This window comes from Syngnathus typhle, linkage group LG6 (genome assembly GCF_033458585.1).
Source record: "Syngnathus typhle isolate RoL2023-S1 ecotype Sweden linkage group LG6, RoL_Styp_1.0, whole genome shotgun sequence".
Lineage (NCBI taxonomy): Eukaryota > Metazoa > Chordata > Actinopteri > Syngnathiformes > Syngnathidae > Syngnathus > Syngnathus typhle.
The window spans coordinates 20,072,883-20,086,715 of NC_083743.1; the positions used below are offsets into that span (position 1 = coordinate 20,072,883).

The 13,833-nt window shown below is 43.9% G+C and overlaps 1 non-coding gene across 1 annotated transcript; it reads right to left on the minus strand.

The window, feature by feature from the left end:
• Positions 1 to 13,518: 13,518 nt before the first annotated feature.
• Positions 13,519 to 13,600, minus strand: trnas-gcu (transfer RNA serine (anticodon GCU)). The gene has a single exon. It is a non-coding gene; the product is annotated as a tRNA-Ser (tRNA).
• Between the last annotated feature and the right edge of the window lie 233 nt (positions 13,601 to 13,833).

Sequence of the window (13,833 nt, forward strand, 5' to 3'; positions counted from 1 at the left end):
CTCCTGTTTGCCGAGGTGTCCCTGGCACACTTTGCAAAGCAGACAACACTGAAAAAATAGATTTAGAAAATGTTGTTTCCACCCAGTCTCAAACAGGGGGTGTTTCGCGTCTTAGAAGAACACGATGACCACTACGCTATGGAAACTGCTGTGACGTCCGAAGCGTTTTGAGAAGCCTGGCAAAAGTTCAACAAAAGTGAGTGAGGAAGAAAGCAGGCACTTATGAACTTTTTGATTTGCTTTTCAAAACTGTGCCAGCAAAAGCAATTATTCCATACAAAGAAATAAACTCCACGTCGGGAAATTGAAGCCCGATTTGCCGAGCCCAGGCTGAGTCATTTCGCTAAAGGGTACCTGATTTGAGACTGGGTGAAAACCAGGTTTCGCACTTTTCTTTAACTTTTGCCAGGCTCTTCAAAAGGCTATGTGTCAGCGCAGTTTCCATGGTGTAGTGGTTATCACATTCCCTCACACGCTGAAGGTCCCTGGTTGGAAACAAGTCTTATGATCCTTTTGATTTTAGACTCCGCGTCGGGGAATTGAGCCTCAGTTTGCCGAGCTGAGGCCGTAAATAGTATAGCTAAAACGGCCTGTTGCGTTTTGTTCAAGATGTCCATCGTTAAGCAAGGAAAACAAAAATGTGGAGTAACAGTTTTTGTAACAGATATTAGGTTTTTTAATGGCAGTCAGTGCACAAGGCACTTATGCAGATGAAACAACAACGTCAAACTTCAAATCAGAAGCCTTTACATTGACCAAAAGCAGGAACTAGGAAGGTAACGGAAGGGAAGGATAAGGTCTGTTCTGTTATCACCTAAATGTCCTGTTATTTACTGACTGTTTGAGCTCTGTGTGCCGTGTCTGTGCTCACTGCCTATGTGTAAGTGAAAGTCACAAAGCTCTGTGTGCTGTGTCTGTGCTCTGATTGAGCAACTATGTTTGGGTAAATTATTCACATATTGATTTATATGTTTGTATAAACTAATAAGAGTATCTGCATATTGCTGTTGCTCCCTCTTCAGGCCCTAAACTGATCGGCATTCAATTCCATCCATTCCGTCCATTATCTGTACTGCGGGGGGTCGCAGGCGTGCTGGAGCCTATCCCAGCAGTCATCGGACAGTAGGCGGGGGACACGTTATAACTGGTTGCCAGACAATCGCAGGGCACACAGAGACAACAATCATTCACACTGGCACTCACACCTATGGGCAGTTTGGATTACTAAATCGGCTGACCAAGCATGTTTGTGTGATGTGGGAGGAAAACCCGGGGAAAACATACGCAGGCACGGGGAGAACCTACAAACTCCACACAGGGAGCACCTGCCCTCACCTTTGGTCCAGTAAGTAAGGTCCACCACTGTAGCAGATGTTTCCATAGTGTAGTGATTATCACGTTTGCCTAACACGCGAAAAGTCCCCAGTTCGTGACTGGGTAGAAACAGCTTCGTTACATTCCGATTGGTAGCGAATATGACATGGACCTGAGGACTGCATTTCAGTGATTATTCTGATATCATAGCCGGTTTGGACGTGTCCTTTCAGGGTCATAATTGTGTGTCTACCGCTGCCAGGCCTAAAAAAAAATGGGAACGCCTAAGGGAGTTTCGCCAAGATGAATTAGGAAGAACTTTATGAAATAAAGTTGATGTTTAAACGTAGTTGGACGTAATGTCTGGAAGCTTGTGTTCAACAGAAGGCTGTCTGGTAACAAAGTCAAATTTATTTATATAGCACATTTCATACACAGGGGCAATTCAAAGTGCTTTACAAAACAAATTATTGAAAGCAGGTGAAGCAAAGCATAGCATTTACCGTATTTTCCGCCTTATAAGGCGCACCTAAAAACCTAATTTTTTATCAAAAGTCGACAGTGCGCCTTATAGTCCGGTGCGCCTTATATATGGATCAAGTGATGAATTTGTTGATCCATACTGGTTGTACACAGTGCTCTGAATAAATCTAGTGTATGGCCTCTGTTGTGTGTAGGTCCAGAGATATGCTGGGATAGGTCGAAGGTGTCAAGGAGGTCGTTTAGTTCTTTGATGTTATTATCATTGAGTTTGTCTATGTGAATATTAAAGTCACCTACTATTGATATACAGGCATGTTCCAAGGAGATTATAGCGAGGAGTTCAGAGAATTCGACGAAGAAGTTATTAGCATAATCTGGGGGTCTGTATACAACCATAAATAGGACAGGGGGAGAAGACTTCATTACAACTGCAAGATACTCAAACGAAAGACAATCTCCAAATGACGTCCGTTTACATTGAAACAAATCAGAATAGATTAGGAAAACGCCTCCCCCTCTCTTTCCGATTCTGAGGGCGTCAATGCAGTTGAAATTAGGTGTAGGTGATTCATTAAGGATATATTCTCTGTTATCTAGATCAAGCCAGGTCTCTGTAAGAAACATGATATCTAATTCATTACTCGTAATGAGGTCATTGATGAGAAGTGATTTATTGACTAATGATCTAATATTGAGCAGGGCCGCTCGAATTGTTTTGGATCTGGTGGAGTGTTTTGATTTCTGGAGCTGTTTCTGACGGATGGGTATCAGGTTTGATCCAGGGACGGAACGAACTGGGATGATAGGGTTGTTTATTCTAGGAGTGATCAGCGTTGTGATAGCTTCTGGAGTATGTTGCTGTGTGACCTTGTTCTTGCTGTTTTTGGGTGAGGAATTTTCTTTAGAACTCTGGCTTGCGGGGAGTAATGGGACAAGGGGGGACGTATGGGGGGAGTTAGGTGAGGGAAAGGGGGTTTGTGTAGAGAGCTGTTCAGTTTGCTTATGGGGAGGGGTTGAGCCTGGGTGGAGCATCAATGGGGGCATGTGTTCGTTCAGGTCGGTTTGGGGATCCTGGGTGGAGCATCGATGGGGGCTGGCTATATTGATGTTTGCCCGTTCAATCCTCTCGTTCATGTGTGAAGAGAAGGGCGGTGGAGGGGGGGGAGGGAGAAAGGGATATGGAGGAGGGTGGGAAGTGGGGGTTGGATGAGAGAAGGGGGGGGGGATAGTGGGTTTCTGGGGGTGTGGAGGGTGAGGTGTGGGGGGTGGATGAGAGGAGGGGGGGGGGGGTGATGGGTTTCTGGAGTTGGAGAGGTGGGGGGGTCTGAAGCGTGTGGGAGCTGCTGAGCTTGGTTGGTCTCCGTACCGGCGGCTGTAGGCGATAGAGGGTCGGTCTGGGTCCGGTCCAGTGGTTGAGATGATTCTGTGGTTGCTGTTTGTAGGGTTTCGGCTTCTTCTGCTGGAGCAGTGGTCTCTGCGTCTAACAGTGAACAACGGACAAATTCAGCAAGGTAATTTAAATACGCCATGACCCAGATTCGTTCCGGGGATGCTACGGCCACAAAAGTCAAAAAGTCAAAGTCAGCTTTATTGTCAATCTCTTCACATGTCAAGACACACAAAGAAACCGAAATTACGTTTTCTCTATCCCACGGTGACGAGACATATTACACGATGGACATACAATTAAACGACACAATATAAAAACAAGAAGGCACAAACAATAAATAAGAGTGATGAATAAATAATAAATAAACAGATAACACAATAAATAAGAAGAGCAAAACGGAGCCAGTGTGCATACAGGAGACAGTAAGCGTAGCGCAAAAGTACAGGACGCTACGCAGAAAGGGGAAGCGAGTTCAGGATCCTAACAGCCTGGAGTATGAAGCTGTTGTTGAGTCTGGTGGTGCGGGAGTGCAGGCTCCTATACCTCTTCCCAGAGAGCAGAAGATCAAACAAAGAGTGAGCGGGGTGACTCACATCACTCACAATCGTGGTCGCCTTGCGGGTGAGATGGGAGATGTAAATGTCTTTCAAGGAGGGGAGTGAAGCACCAATAATCTTACCAGCCGTGTTCACTATGCGCTGCAGGGCCTTCAAGTTGTAGTCAGTGCAGCCGCCACCCCAAACAGCAATACAGCTGGAGAGGACGCTCTCAATGGTGCCGCTGTAAAATGTAGTCATGACGGCTGGAGGAGCGCTCGCTCGCCTGAGTTTCCGCAGGAAGTACAGGCGGCGCTGGGCTTTCTTTGCCAGTGATGCGGTGTTGGTGGACCAGGAGAGATCCTCACTGATGTGCACCCCCAGGAACTTGGCGCTGCTCACTCTGTCCACCACAGCACCGTCAATGGTCAGCGGCAATCCACGCCCCTTTAACGTTCTCATGGCGCTCTCAACTACGTCCGCCTTACAATAACACACACATACACACGCACACAAATACACACACACAGCAGTGACTCTCCAATACACATCGATACCAAATGATCAGGTGTTGCTTTCCCGCCTTTTCCGGACAGTATAAAACCTTCTTACCTGGAGGTCCCACCGAGACTTGAACTCGGATCGCTGAGTCAGAGTCCAGAGTGCTCACCATTATCACCATAGAACCCTGGCAGTGACAGAAGGAGGAGCATATTTTTTCTGAGCACAATGCACTAACTAACTACACACTCATAGGGCTGTCCACAAAGTGCTGAATTGGAATTTCCAATTGTTACATGTAAATGACTACAAATTGGAAGTTCCACCAAGACTTGAACTTGGATTGCTAGATTCAGAGTGCTCACAATCACACCATGCCAACATTGATTAAATGATTGATTGATTGATTGATTGATTGATTGATTGATTGATTGATTGATTGATTGATTGATTGATCGATTGAACATTTATTGATCCCCGGGGGTGGGGAAATTCAGGCCCAATCAGAATCCATACCACAGAGCGGGTATACAAAAGACACAGATGGCATGAGCGCTACTCAATAGACTCTCATACGGCTGCCACACAACAGCGCCACAAAGAAAGCTAGTAAGTGCGAAAGATAAAAGCCATCAAAGCAAAGGAAAAAAAGTAACAACAGCCAACCAGCACCCCTCAATATCAAAGAACACCCCAAAACACACAAAATAGCCTCCATGGGGTCCATAAACAGGTGTAAGGACAGTCCAGTTCAACGGCGCCCAATGGACCGTGGTCGTGAATTGGTGAAAACATCACAAAACAGGCGAGGCCAAGGCGAGGGACACGTCAGCACCGGCCGGATAAGCAGGAAGCCGTCGTAGAGTTACGCCGGTCTCAACCGATTACTCGGTAATCCAGAAGAGCATTAGCTTTAAAACCATCCAAGATCTAAAGTTAGTTCCACCAGTTGACATTGTACTTTGGAGAACATGTGATTACTTTATCAAATACTATATGGCTCCTGTTTGCCGAGGTGTCCCTGGCACACTTTGCAAAGCAGACAACACGGGAAAATACATTTAAAAAATGTTGTTTCCACCCAGTTTCGCGTCTTAGAAGAACATGATGACCACTACGCTATGGAAACTGCTGTGACGTCCAAAGCATTTTGAGAAGCCTGGCAAAAGTTCAATAAAAGTGAGTGAGGAAGAAAGCAGGCACTTATGAACTTTTTGATTTGCTTTACAAAACTGTGCTAGCAAAAGCAATTTTTCCATACAAAGAAATAAACTCCACGTCGGGGAATTGAAGCCCGATTTGCCGAGCCCAGGCTGAGTCGTTTCGCTAAAGGGTACCTGATTTGAGACTGGGTGAAAACCAGGTTTCGCACTTTTCTTTAACTTTTGCCAGGCTCTTCAAAAGGCTATGTGTCAGCGCAGTTTCCATGGTGTGGTGGTTAACACATTCCCTCACACGCTGAAGGTCCCTGGTTGTAAACAAGTCTTATGATCCTTTTGATTTTAGACTCCGCGTCGGGGAATTGAGCCTCAGTTTGCCGAGCCGAGGCCGTGAATAGTATAGCTAAAACGGCCTGTTGCGTTTTGTTCAAGATGTCCATCGTTAAGCAAGTAAAAAAAAAAAGTGGAGTAACAGTATTTGTAACATATATTAGTTTTTTTAATGGCAGTCAGTGCACAGTGTAAAATTATTTACACATTGATTGATATGTTTGTATAAACTAATAAGAGTATCTGCATATTGCTGTTGCTCCCTCTTCAGGCCCTAAACTGATCGGCATTCAATTCCATCCATTCCGTCCATTATCTGTACTGCAGGGGGTCGCAGGCGTGCTGGAGCCTATCCTAGCAGTCATCGGACAGTAGGCGGGGGACACGTTATAACTGGTTGCCAGACAATCGCAGGGCACACAGAGACAACAATCATTCACACTGGCACTCACACCTATGGGCAGTTTGAATTACTAAATCGGCTGACCAAGCATGTTTTTGTGATGTGGGAGGAAAACCCGGAGAACCTACAAACTCCACACAGGGAGCACCAGATCACAAGTCAAAAGTCCTTATATGATACAAATGGATTTGATTTCATGTCGAATCGTATGCTTTGCATGTTTGAGTGGGGATTTGGGGAGGTTTCACCAAACATGTGAATGAATGATGGAGTAACCGTAAAGATGTTTGTTCACATGTTTCGTGAAACATGGGGTCGGAAACCGGATTGGAAGGGATCTAGTATGTTATTGGAGGATAGAGTTGTTGATAGACAGTTCTTTCGAGTATCTTGCTTGAAACAGGAAGATTTGATACTGGTCTGAAATTGCTGATTATGGAGTGGTCAAGATTAGGCTTCTTTAATAGGGGCTTCACAACAGCAGTTTTCAAAGATTGTGGAAAGATGCCTGTAAGTAGAGAAGTGTTTATTATCTGCAGTAGGTCTGGGGCAAGGCACTTGTGGACATTTTTTAGAAAGCTTGTTGGCAAGGTGTCAAGGCAGCACGTTGAGGATTTAAGGCTTTGCACTGTTTCTTCTAGTTGCTTTTGGTCAATGATATTAAATTGGGTCATGTTTACTAGGCACCTTTTCAGTTGTTGCATTGGGGCCATAGGTCCTTTTGCAGTAAAACTGATGGCTAATCTGATGTTTTTAATTGTATCCTTGAAGAAGGTTGCAAATCCATTGCATTTGACAGTGGATAGGAAATCAGGGGCAATTTGAGGGGGGGGGTTGGTTAGCCTGTTAATGGTGGCAAAGAGAGTACGAGCGTCATTTGTGATTTTGTTGATTATGTCAGCAAAGAAAGATTGCCTGGATTTTTTTAGTTCTTGGTTATAGGATTTAAGGCTGTCTTTGTAAATATCATGATGAATGTGAAGTTTAGTTTTTCGCCATTTGCGTTCTGCTTTTCTAGACTCTTTTTTTTATCTTTTACAGAGAGAGAGTATGTCCATGGTGCTTTCTTCTTACCAGAGATTAATTTGGTTTTCAGAGGGGCTACTGGGTCGATATCTTTTAGGGTTTTAGAGTTGAAGTTATCTAGGAGGTCATTGACAGATTCTGATGGAAGGGTAGGGGCCTGCGAGAAGGCCTCCATAGTGTACTAGTGGCCTCATTAAAGTGCTGCTTTTTAATGGTTTGTGGTTGACTGAGAGCTATAGGGGTGACCTTCATTTCGATAAAGATGCAGAAGTGATCAGATAAGGCAATATCGACTGCTGAGAGGAAAGATGACTCAAGACCTCTGGTTATGAATAAATCTAGTGTATGGCCTCTGTTGTGTGTAGGTCCAGAGATATGCTGGGATAGGTCGAAGGTGTCAAGGAGGTCGTTTAGTTCTTTGATGTTATTATCATTGAGTTTGTCTATGTGAATATTAAAGTCATCCTACTATTGATATACAGTCATGTTCCAAGGAGATTATAGCGAGTTCAGAGAATTCGACGAAGAAGTTATTAGCATAACCTGGGTGTCTGTATACAACCATAAGTAGGACAGGGGGAGAAGACTTCATTACAACTGCAAGATACTCAAACGAAAGACAATCTCCAAATGACGTCCGTTTACATTGAAACAAATCAGAATAGATTAGGAAAACGCCTTCCCCTCTCTTTCCGATTCTGAGGGCGTCAATGCAGTTGAAATTAGGTGGAGTTGATTCATTAAGGATATATTCTCTGTTATCTAGATCAAGCCAGGTCTCTGTAAGAAAACTAATATCTAATGTTGGAATGTAATCTGTAATAATTTAACTAGCTTGTCCTGTCTAGACAAAAGTAGTTGACCAAAGTGCTAAGATCTTTTCAACTGATTGACTAGACGCAGAGGAAGCAATCAAAGTTGCTTTGTTTACAGAAAGTCGTAAAAGGCCTCCTGCTATGCTTTGATCAGAAGGGGACCGGCCTCACCCAACCTGTGTGTTCCCACACCCCCACTTTCAACCCCACTCTGTTTCTCTCAATAAATAAGCACCGGACGAGGCCTGAGTCAGACTTCATTCGACTATCGCTGTAAGCACAGCGACGAGTGAACTCTCCGCCTGCAGGTGTCTAAAATGACTTGCTTGACTCCTGTGTGGTTCTTGCAAAATAAGTTAGAGTGAGCACCACCACTACACCATGGAAACTGCACTGACACATAGCCTTTTGAAGAGCCTGGAAAAAGTTAAAGAAAAGTGCGAAACCTGGTTTTCACCCAGTCTCAAATCAGGTACCCTTTAGCGAAACGACTCAGCCTGGGCTCGGCAAATCGGGCTTCAATTCCCCGACGTGGAGTTAATTTCTTTGTATGGAAAAATTGCTTTTGCTGGCACAGTTTTGAAAAGCAAATCAAAATGTTCATAAATGCCTGCTTTCTTCCTCACTCACTTTTGTTGAACTTTTGCCAGGCTTCTCAAAATGCTTTGGACGTCACAGCAGTTTCCATAGCGTAGTGGTCATCATGTTCTTCTAAGACGCGAAACACCCCCTGTTTCAGGCTGGGTGGAAACAACATTTTCTAAATCTATTTGTCAGTGTTGTCTGCTTTGCAAAGTGTGCCAGGGACACCTCGGCAAACAGGAGCCATATAGTATTTAATAAAGTAATCACATGTTCTCCGAGTTACAATGTCAACTGGTGGAACTTACTTTAGATCTTGGATAGGTTTAAAGCTAATGCTCTTCTGGATTACCGACTAATAGGTTGAGACCGGCGTAACTCTACGACGGCTTCCTGCTTATCCGGCCGGTGCTGACGGGTCCCTCGCCTTGGCCTCGCCTGTTTTGTGATGTTTTCACCAATTCACGACCACGGTCCATTGGGCGCCGTTGAACTGGACTGTCTTTACACCTGTTTATGGACCCCATGGAGGCTATTTTGTGTGTTTTGGGGTGTTCTTTGATATTGAGGGGTGCTGGTTGGCTGCTGTTACTTTTTTTCCTTTGCTTTGATGGCCTTTATCTTTCGCACTTGATCGAGAAAACCGTTGGCCCGTTGTCACCGAACGGCCAATATACCCTGGTGTCAGGTTTATTTCAATGACTGAATAACTATTGAGAGAAGAGCAACAGCAAACAAACCACAAGTGAGACAGAATATTAAGTCTTTTCTCGCGAGGAGAACGATAGAGAGAGGAAACTCGGTTACAATCTCCATCAATTCTGAGTTCTCCCGCCACGTGCTCCTCTATTTAATGTTTTGGTTGCCCTGGTTACAGAGGCGTTGCTACACTAAAGGGAGGGAAGATTGTGTCTGTAGCAACGTTGATTAGCTAAGGAATGTAGTGTGGTGTGAATTAGCACTTCATTGTCGGCCCGTGACCCTCGCAGAGTTTGTCCATCTGTTCTTCTCCAGTTGTTGGCCGAGTCGTCCTCGAGTGTGATCAGATAACTTGAATTGCCGCTTTTCCTGTGGAACAATGCAACTAAACCTTGGCTAGACTTTATCTACTTAGTAAATTAACACTCAATAACAATGAGTGACTTGTCCTAAACACTTGAACAAGACTTGAGTAAATATGGGATAACTTGTACGCAACCACTTGAAACTGTGTTTAACACTTAACAAAGAAAAACAGTTCTGATCAACAACAATCTTTGAACCAAACCTACAGTTAACTAAAAGGAATGGAGTTTCTTTCAACCAAATAGGAACATTTCGCCTATGCAAATAAGCTCTGCTCATTGTTAGTGAAGGCCTCTTACAGGAACAAAAACACACAGATAACATAAGGACAGGAAGGACACATATGGCTGACAGGGATCAAAAGACATCCCTGTCACTAAAGAGAAAGAACGTAGATAAAAGGAAAGCCATAAACTCGTAAAGACAAGGCCTACAGGTCTGGCAGGCCAAGGCTTCACTTAAATTATTCCAACATTTCCCCCCTGTTTATCACGTATTTGCTCAATCTTTACATTACCAAAAACAACCACTTCTCTTGATCTTCAGTTGTCGGATCACAAGTATGGCACAAATAAGTTTACACCGAAAAAGGATAAATGTTGCGATATTATCATTCGGAAACACACAGATCTGGGAAGAAGTCTGTAAACTCAAGTGCAAAAAACTGCATCATCATCATCGTTATCATCAACATGCTGGCGTTCAGACATTAGGCATACCCGGGCCATCTTGTCGTCCATGGGCGAGATTGCTGTAGTGATAAGACGATTAAACAGAGCACGGAGACATGGAATACAACAACATCCACACAAGGTGAGTATGGCAGTAATTGAGGACACAAGGGCTTTATACTTCCCAAAAGCAGTCATCCACTTGTTGTGCTCTTTCATCCTCGTGTTGAGGGATTGCAAGCTTGCAATCACCTTCGTCAGGCTCCCATCAGGGGCGGTGTCATTCTGGATGAAGGTGCAGCATTGTTCCCTGAACATTGCGCATACCCTTCCTTTCCCAGACAACAACATAACAAGAGCATTGCGGTTCTGGATTGACATTAGGGAAGGCATGGCTAGCTGTTCGTGCACTGCCTCAAGTCCCGCCTGTGTCCGTTTGCCCAATTTCTGCATGTTGCAATGGATGTAATTTATCCTGTCAACGTTCTTGTTCATCGTCCACCAGCAGCAAATGGAGGACTCCCATCCCGCTTCAATTTGGTCAATTAATTCTAGGGATGGGCAGATCGATACCAAAATATTGATATAGCGATCCAGGCTGCACATTTTTGAGTATCGATCTCCCTAGCTAAAATATCGATACTTACAATTATTTAATTATATTTTCCTCATCTTTTTTCCCGCTCCAATTTGACGACTTGCACTCATGCTAGCACTATTCCTTCCGCCTGCTGCACTGGCGTGTCCTGCTCTGCTCTGCTCCCGCCCCCTTTTCTCCCAAGCCAAGCCCTCCTCCTGCGCCTCCCGTTCCAATCCAAACACAAACAAGCATGGCCACGGCGGCGGCCCAGTCCGAACGTAAGAGAAGTCTGGTTTGGAGGTATTATATTTTAGTTAATAACAACGAGGCAAGATGTGAAATATGTCACAAAACGATTAAATGTTGTGGCAACACCACAAACTTAACAAAACATTTAAGTAAAATTCACCCCACGGTTCATGAAGCGCTGCAGTTGAAACGTGCCGCAGACACTAAGGCAGTGACGGAAAACCCTGCAGCCACACCGGGGCTAAGGTACCCCGGCCGGGGAGGTGGTTAGGTGGCACCCATGCTGACAGCGGCTATCTGGATTCTCGTGGGCCAATTCAGGATGGGGGAACTGCAGCTCAACCTCCTCGAAGACACTGCCAGGACAATTGAGGGCTCCTTCGGCAGCCCTCTGCTATGACATGGACATCCACTTTTTATTTAATTGATTTTCATGTTGTATCATTTGTGCCCTCTCTGCATCCATTTCAACCTGGTGATCGTGAAAGGGGGATCCTTCCATCTGTGGTCCCTTCTCAAGGTTTCTCATTTTCCCCTGGTAGGGGTTTTTAAGTTTTTCCTTGCCCTTTTGGGAGCTTAAGATGAGGGGATGCTTTGAGAATAATTGTCAATTTCTGTCTATGTGAAGCCCTTTGAGACTGCTTGTGATTTAGGGCTATACAAATAAACTTGACTTGACTTGACTTGACAAAGTACCTTGGAAGCAGCGTTTCAGAAAGGCAAGACATATCCAGGTATCAGGTGCTACCCAAAAATCGTAAGCATTTGTGGTTGATGTGCTATTTGAAGCAATAATTACTGCGCTTTAGTCAGTCATTTATAAATAAAGTTTTCCCCTTTTCAATTTGTGGTCGAACGCCATACGTTTTATTTGTAACTCCACTTCCTATAAACAACACTAAAGTATTACAATATTAAATGTAAGTATCCAGTGGCTTTACAAATTGATGTTTTTGCTGCTCATGACAATTAAGCCTTGCATCTCTGTTGGTACCATGTCTCTTTTTACAATATACTAAAAGGCAAAACTTTTTCCCAACAACAGAGAGAGAGAGAAAAAAGTAAAGAATAGCTCCTTTTAATTAAAGTTATACTATTAATATGCATCTTCCATTAATGGTTTTCTAAAAAGGTTAATAATTCATGTACATGACGTAATACTTTTTTCTACAAAATTCAATAGATGACTCTCCAAGAGCAAGAATGCCACTGCATTTAAATTGTTTTTTCTGGCGGGAAATTACACTTCCGGTATCGCTATCGGATCGATATCGGGTATTTTTGGGCAGGAAATACTTGGTATCGGATCGAATCCAAAATCATTGGTATCGCCCATCCCTAATTAATTCTTATTAATCAGGAACTCCTCTGGGGACTTTAATTGCATCAATTTCAGTCAGATCATCGCCGCCTCTCAAATTTAAAGATATTATGTTTTTGTTTTTTCCAGCTTTTTCTCAGATCTTGGCATGTCGGTGTTGCTTTCCCGCCTTTTCCGGACAGTATAAAACCTTCTTACCTGGAGATGGAGGATGTTGTTACATCTGCTGAAGTGCCATGTGTACTGACCGCCATTAAACAACCCAAGATCTTGCCAATAAAGAACAAACCGTTACCCCACATCTTAGTTTTCTTGACCCAACAACGGACATCATCAACAACACGCAACAGCCGTTGATGGAATCGAACCCGCACTTTCTTAACTGTGAAGCAGACATGCTAACAAGTTCTCCACCGAGCCGCCAAAGAGTATAAATATTACGATATTGAGTTAAATACAAACCAGATTACAGATACAATGGAGCCTCGGTTTTCGACCACAATCCGTTCCAGAAGGCTGTTGGAGAACTGAATTGTTCAAATACCGAATCATGTTTTCCCATTACAAATAATGGGAAAAGAAAAAAAAAAAATTTAAAAACCCCGCCTTTTTAAAGTATTTTTTCATTTGTACATTTTTGTCCGATCGCGCAACTGCAGTGCTTAGCCTTATTGTGACAGAGCGGTCGCTAAAATTTAGAAAATATTTTTAAAGTCCTGATGTACTTTCCAAAATTTAAGTGGACCTCAGTGCGCAGGGAGCTTAATTTGGTCCGATCGCGCAACCGCAGCGCGCCGGGCGCTCACTCTTGCATTGCTTTAGGAGCGTCTTTGTGTTTTAGGATGGCTTTACTGATCCCACTTGCTTCCTTTAGAGGCATGATTAGAGTTGTTGCAATCCTCAGAGTAACGAGAATGTAATAACGAACAGAGTCAGTTGGCATGCGGGTCCTCTAATGAGGTTCGACAATCAAATTTCGTTCGACATCCGGAGCAAAAAATTCTCCAATTTTTTGTTCAAATATTGATTTGTTCGAGAACCGGGACGTTCGAAAACCGAGGCTCCACTGTAAAACAATGTAACATTAACTTTCGACGAGGATGGGATTTGAACCCATGCGTGCAGAGCACAATGGATTAGCAATCCATCGCCTTAACCTCTCGGCCACCTCGTCTTGCTTATATGACGTTGACAACATGTTGTGCCGAGATACTTTGTGTGAAAATCCGACTGATGAAATGCTGAGTGGAGAGCACAATGGAGTAGCAACCCATCGCCTAAATATCTCAGCGATCGCATCTCTTGCATGAGTTGCATGGGCGACATGATATGGCATGTACGGGGTAGTATAAGCTACAAGGTAAAATGATACGATACTTTAGATGTGAAATGAAGAAGAGCTAAGCC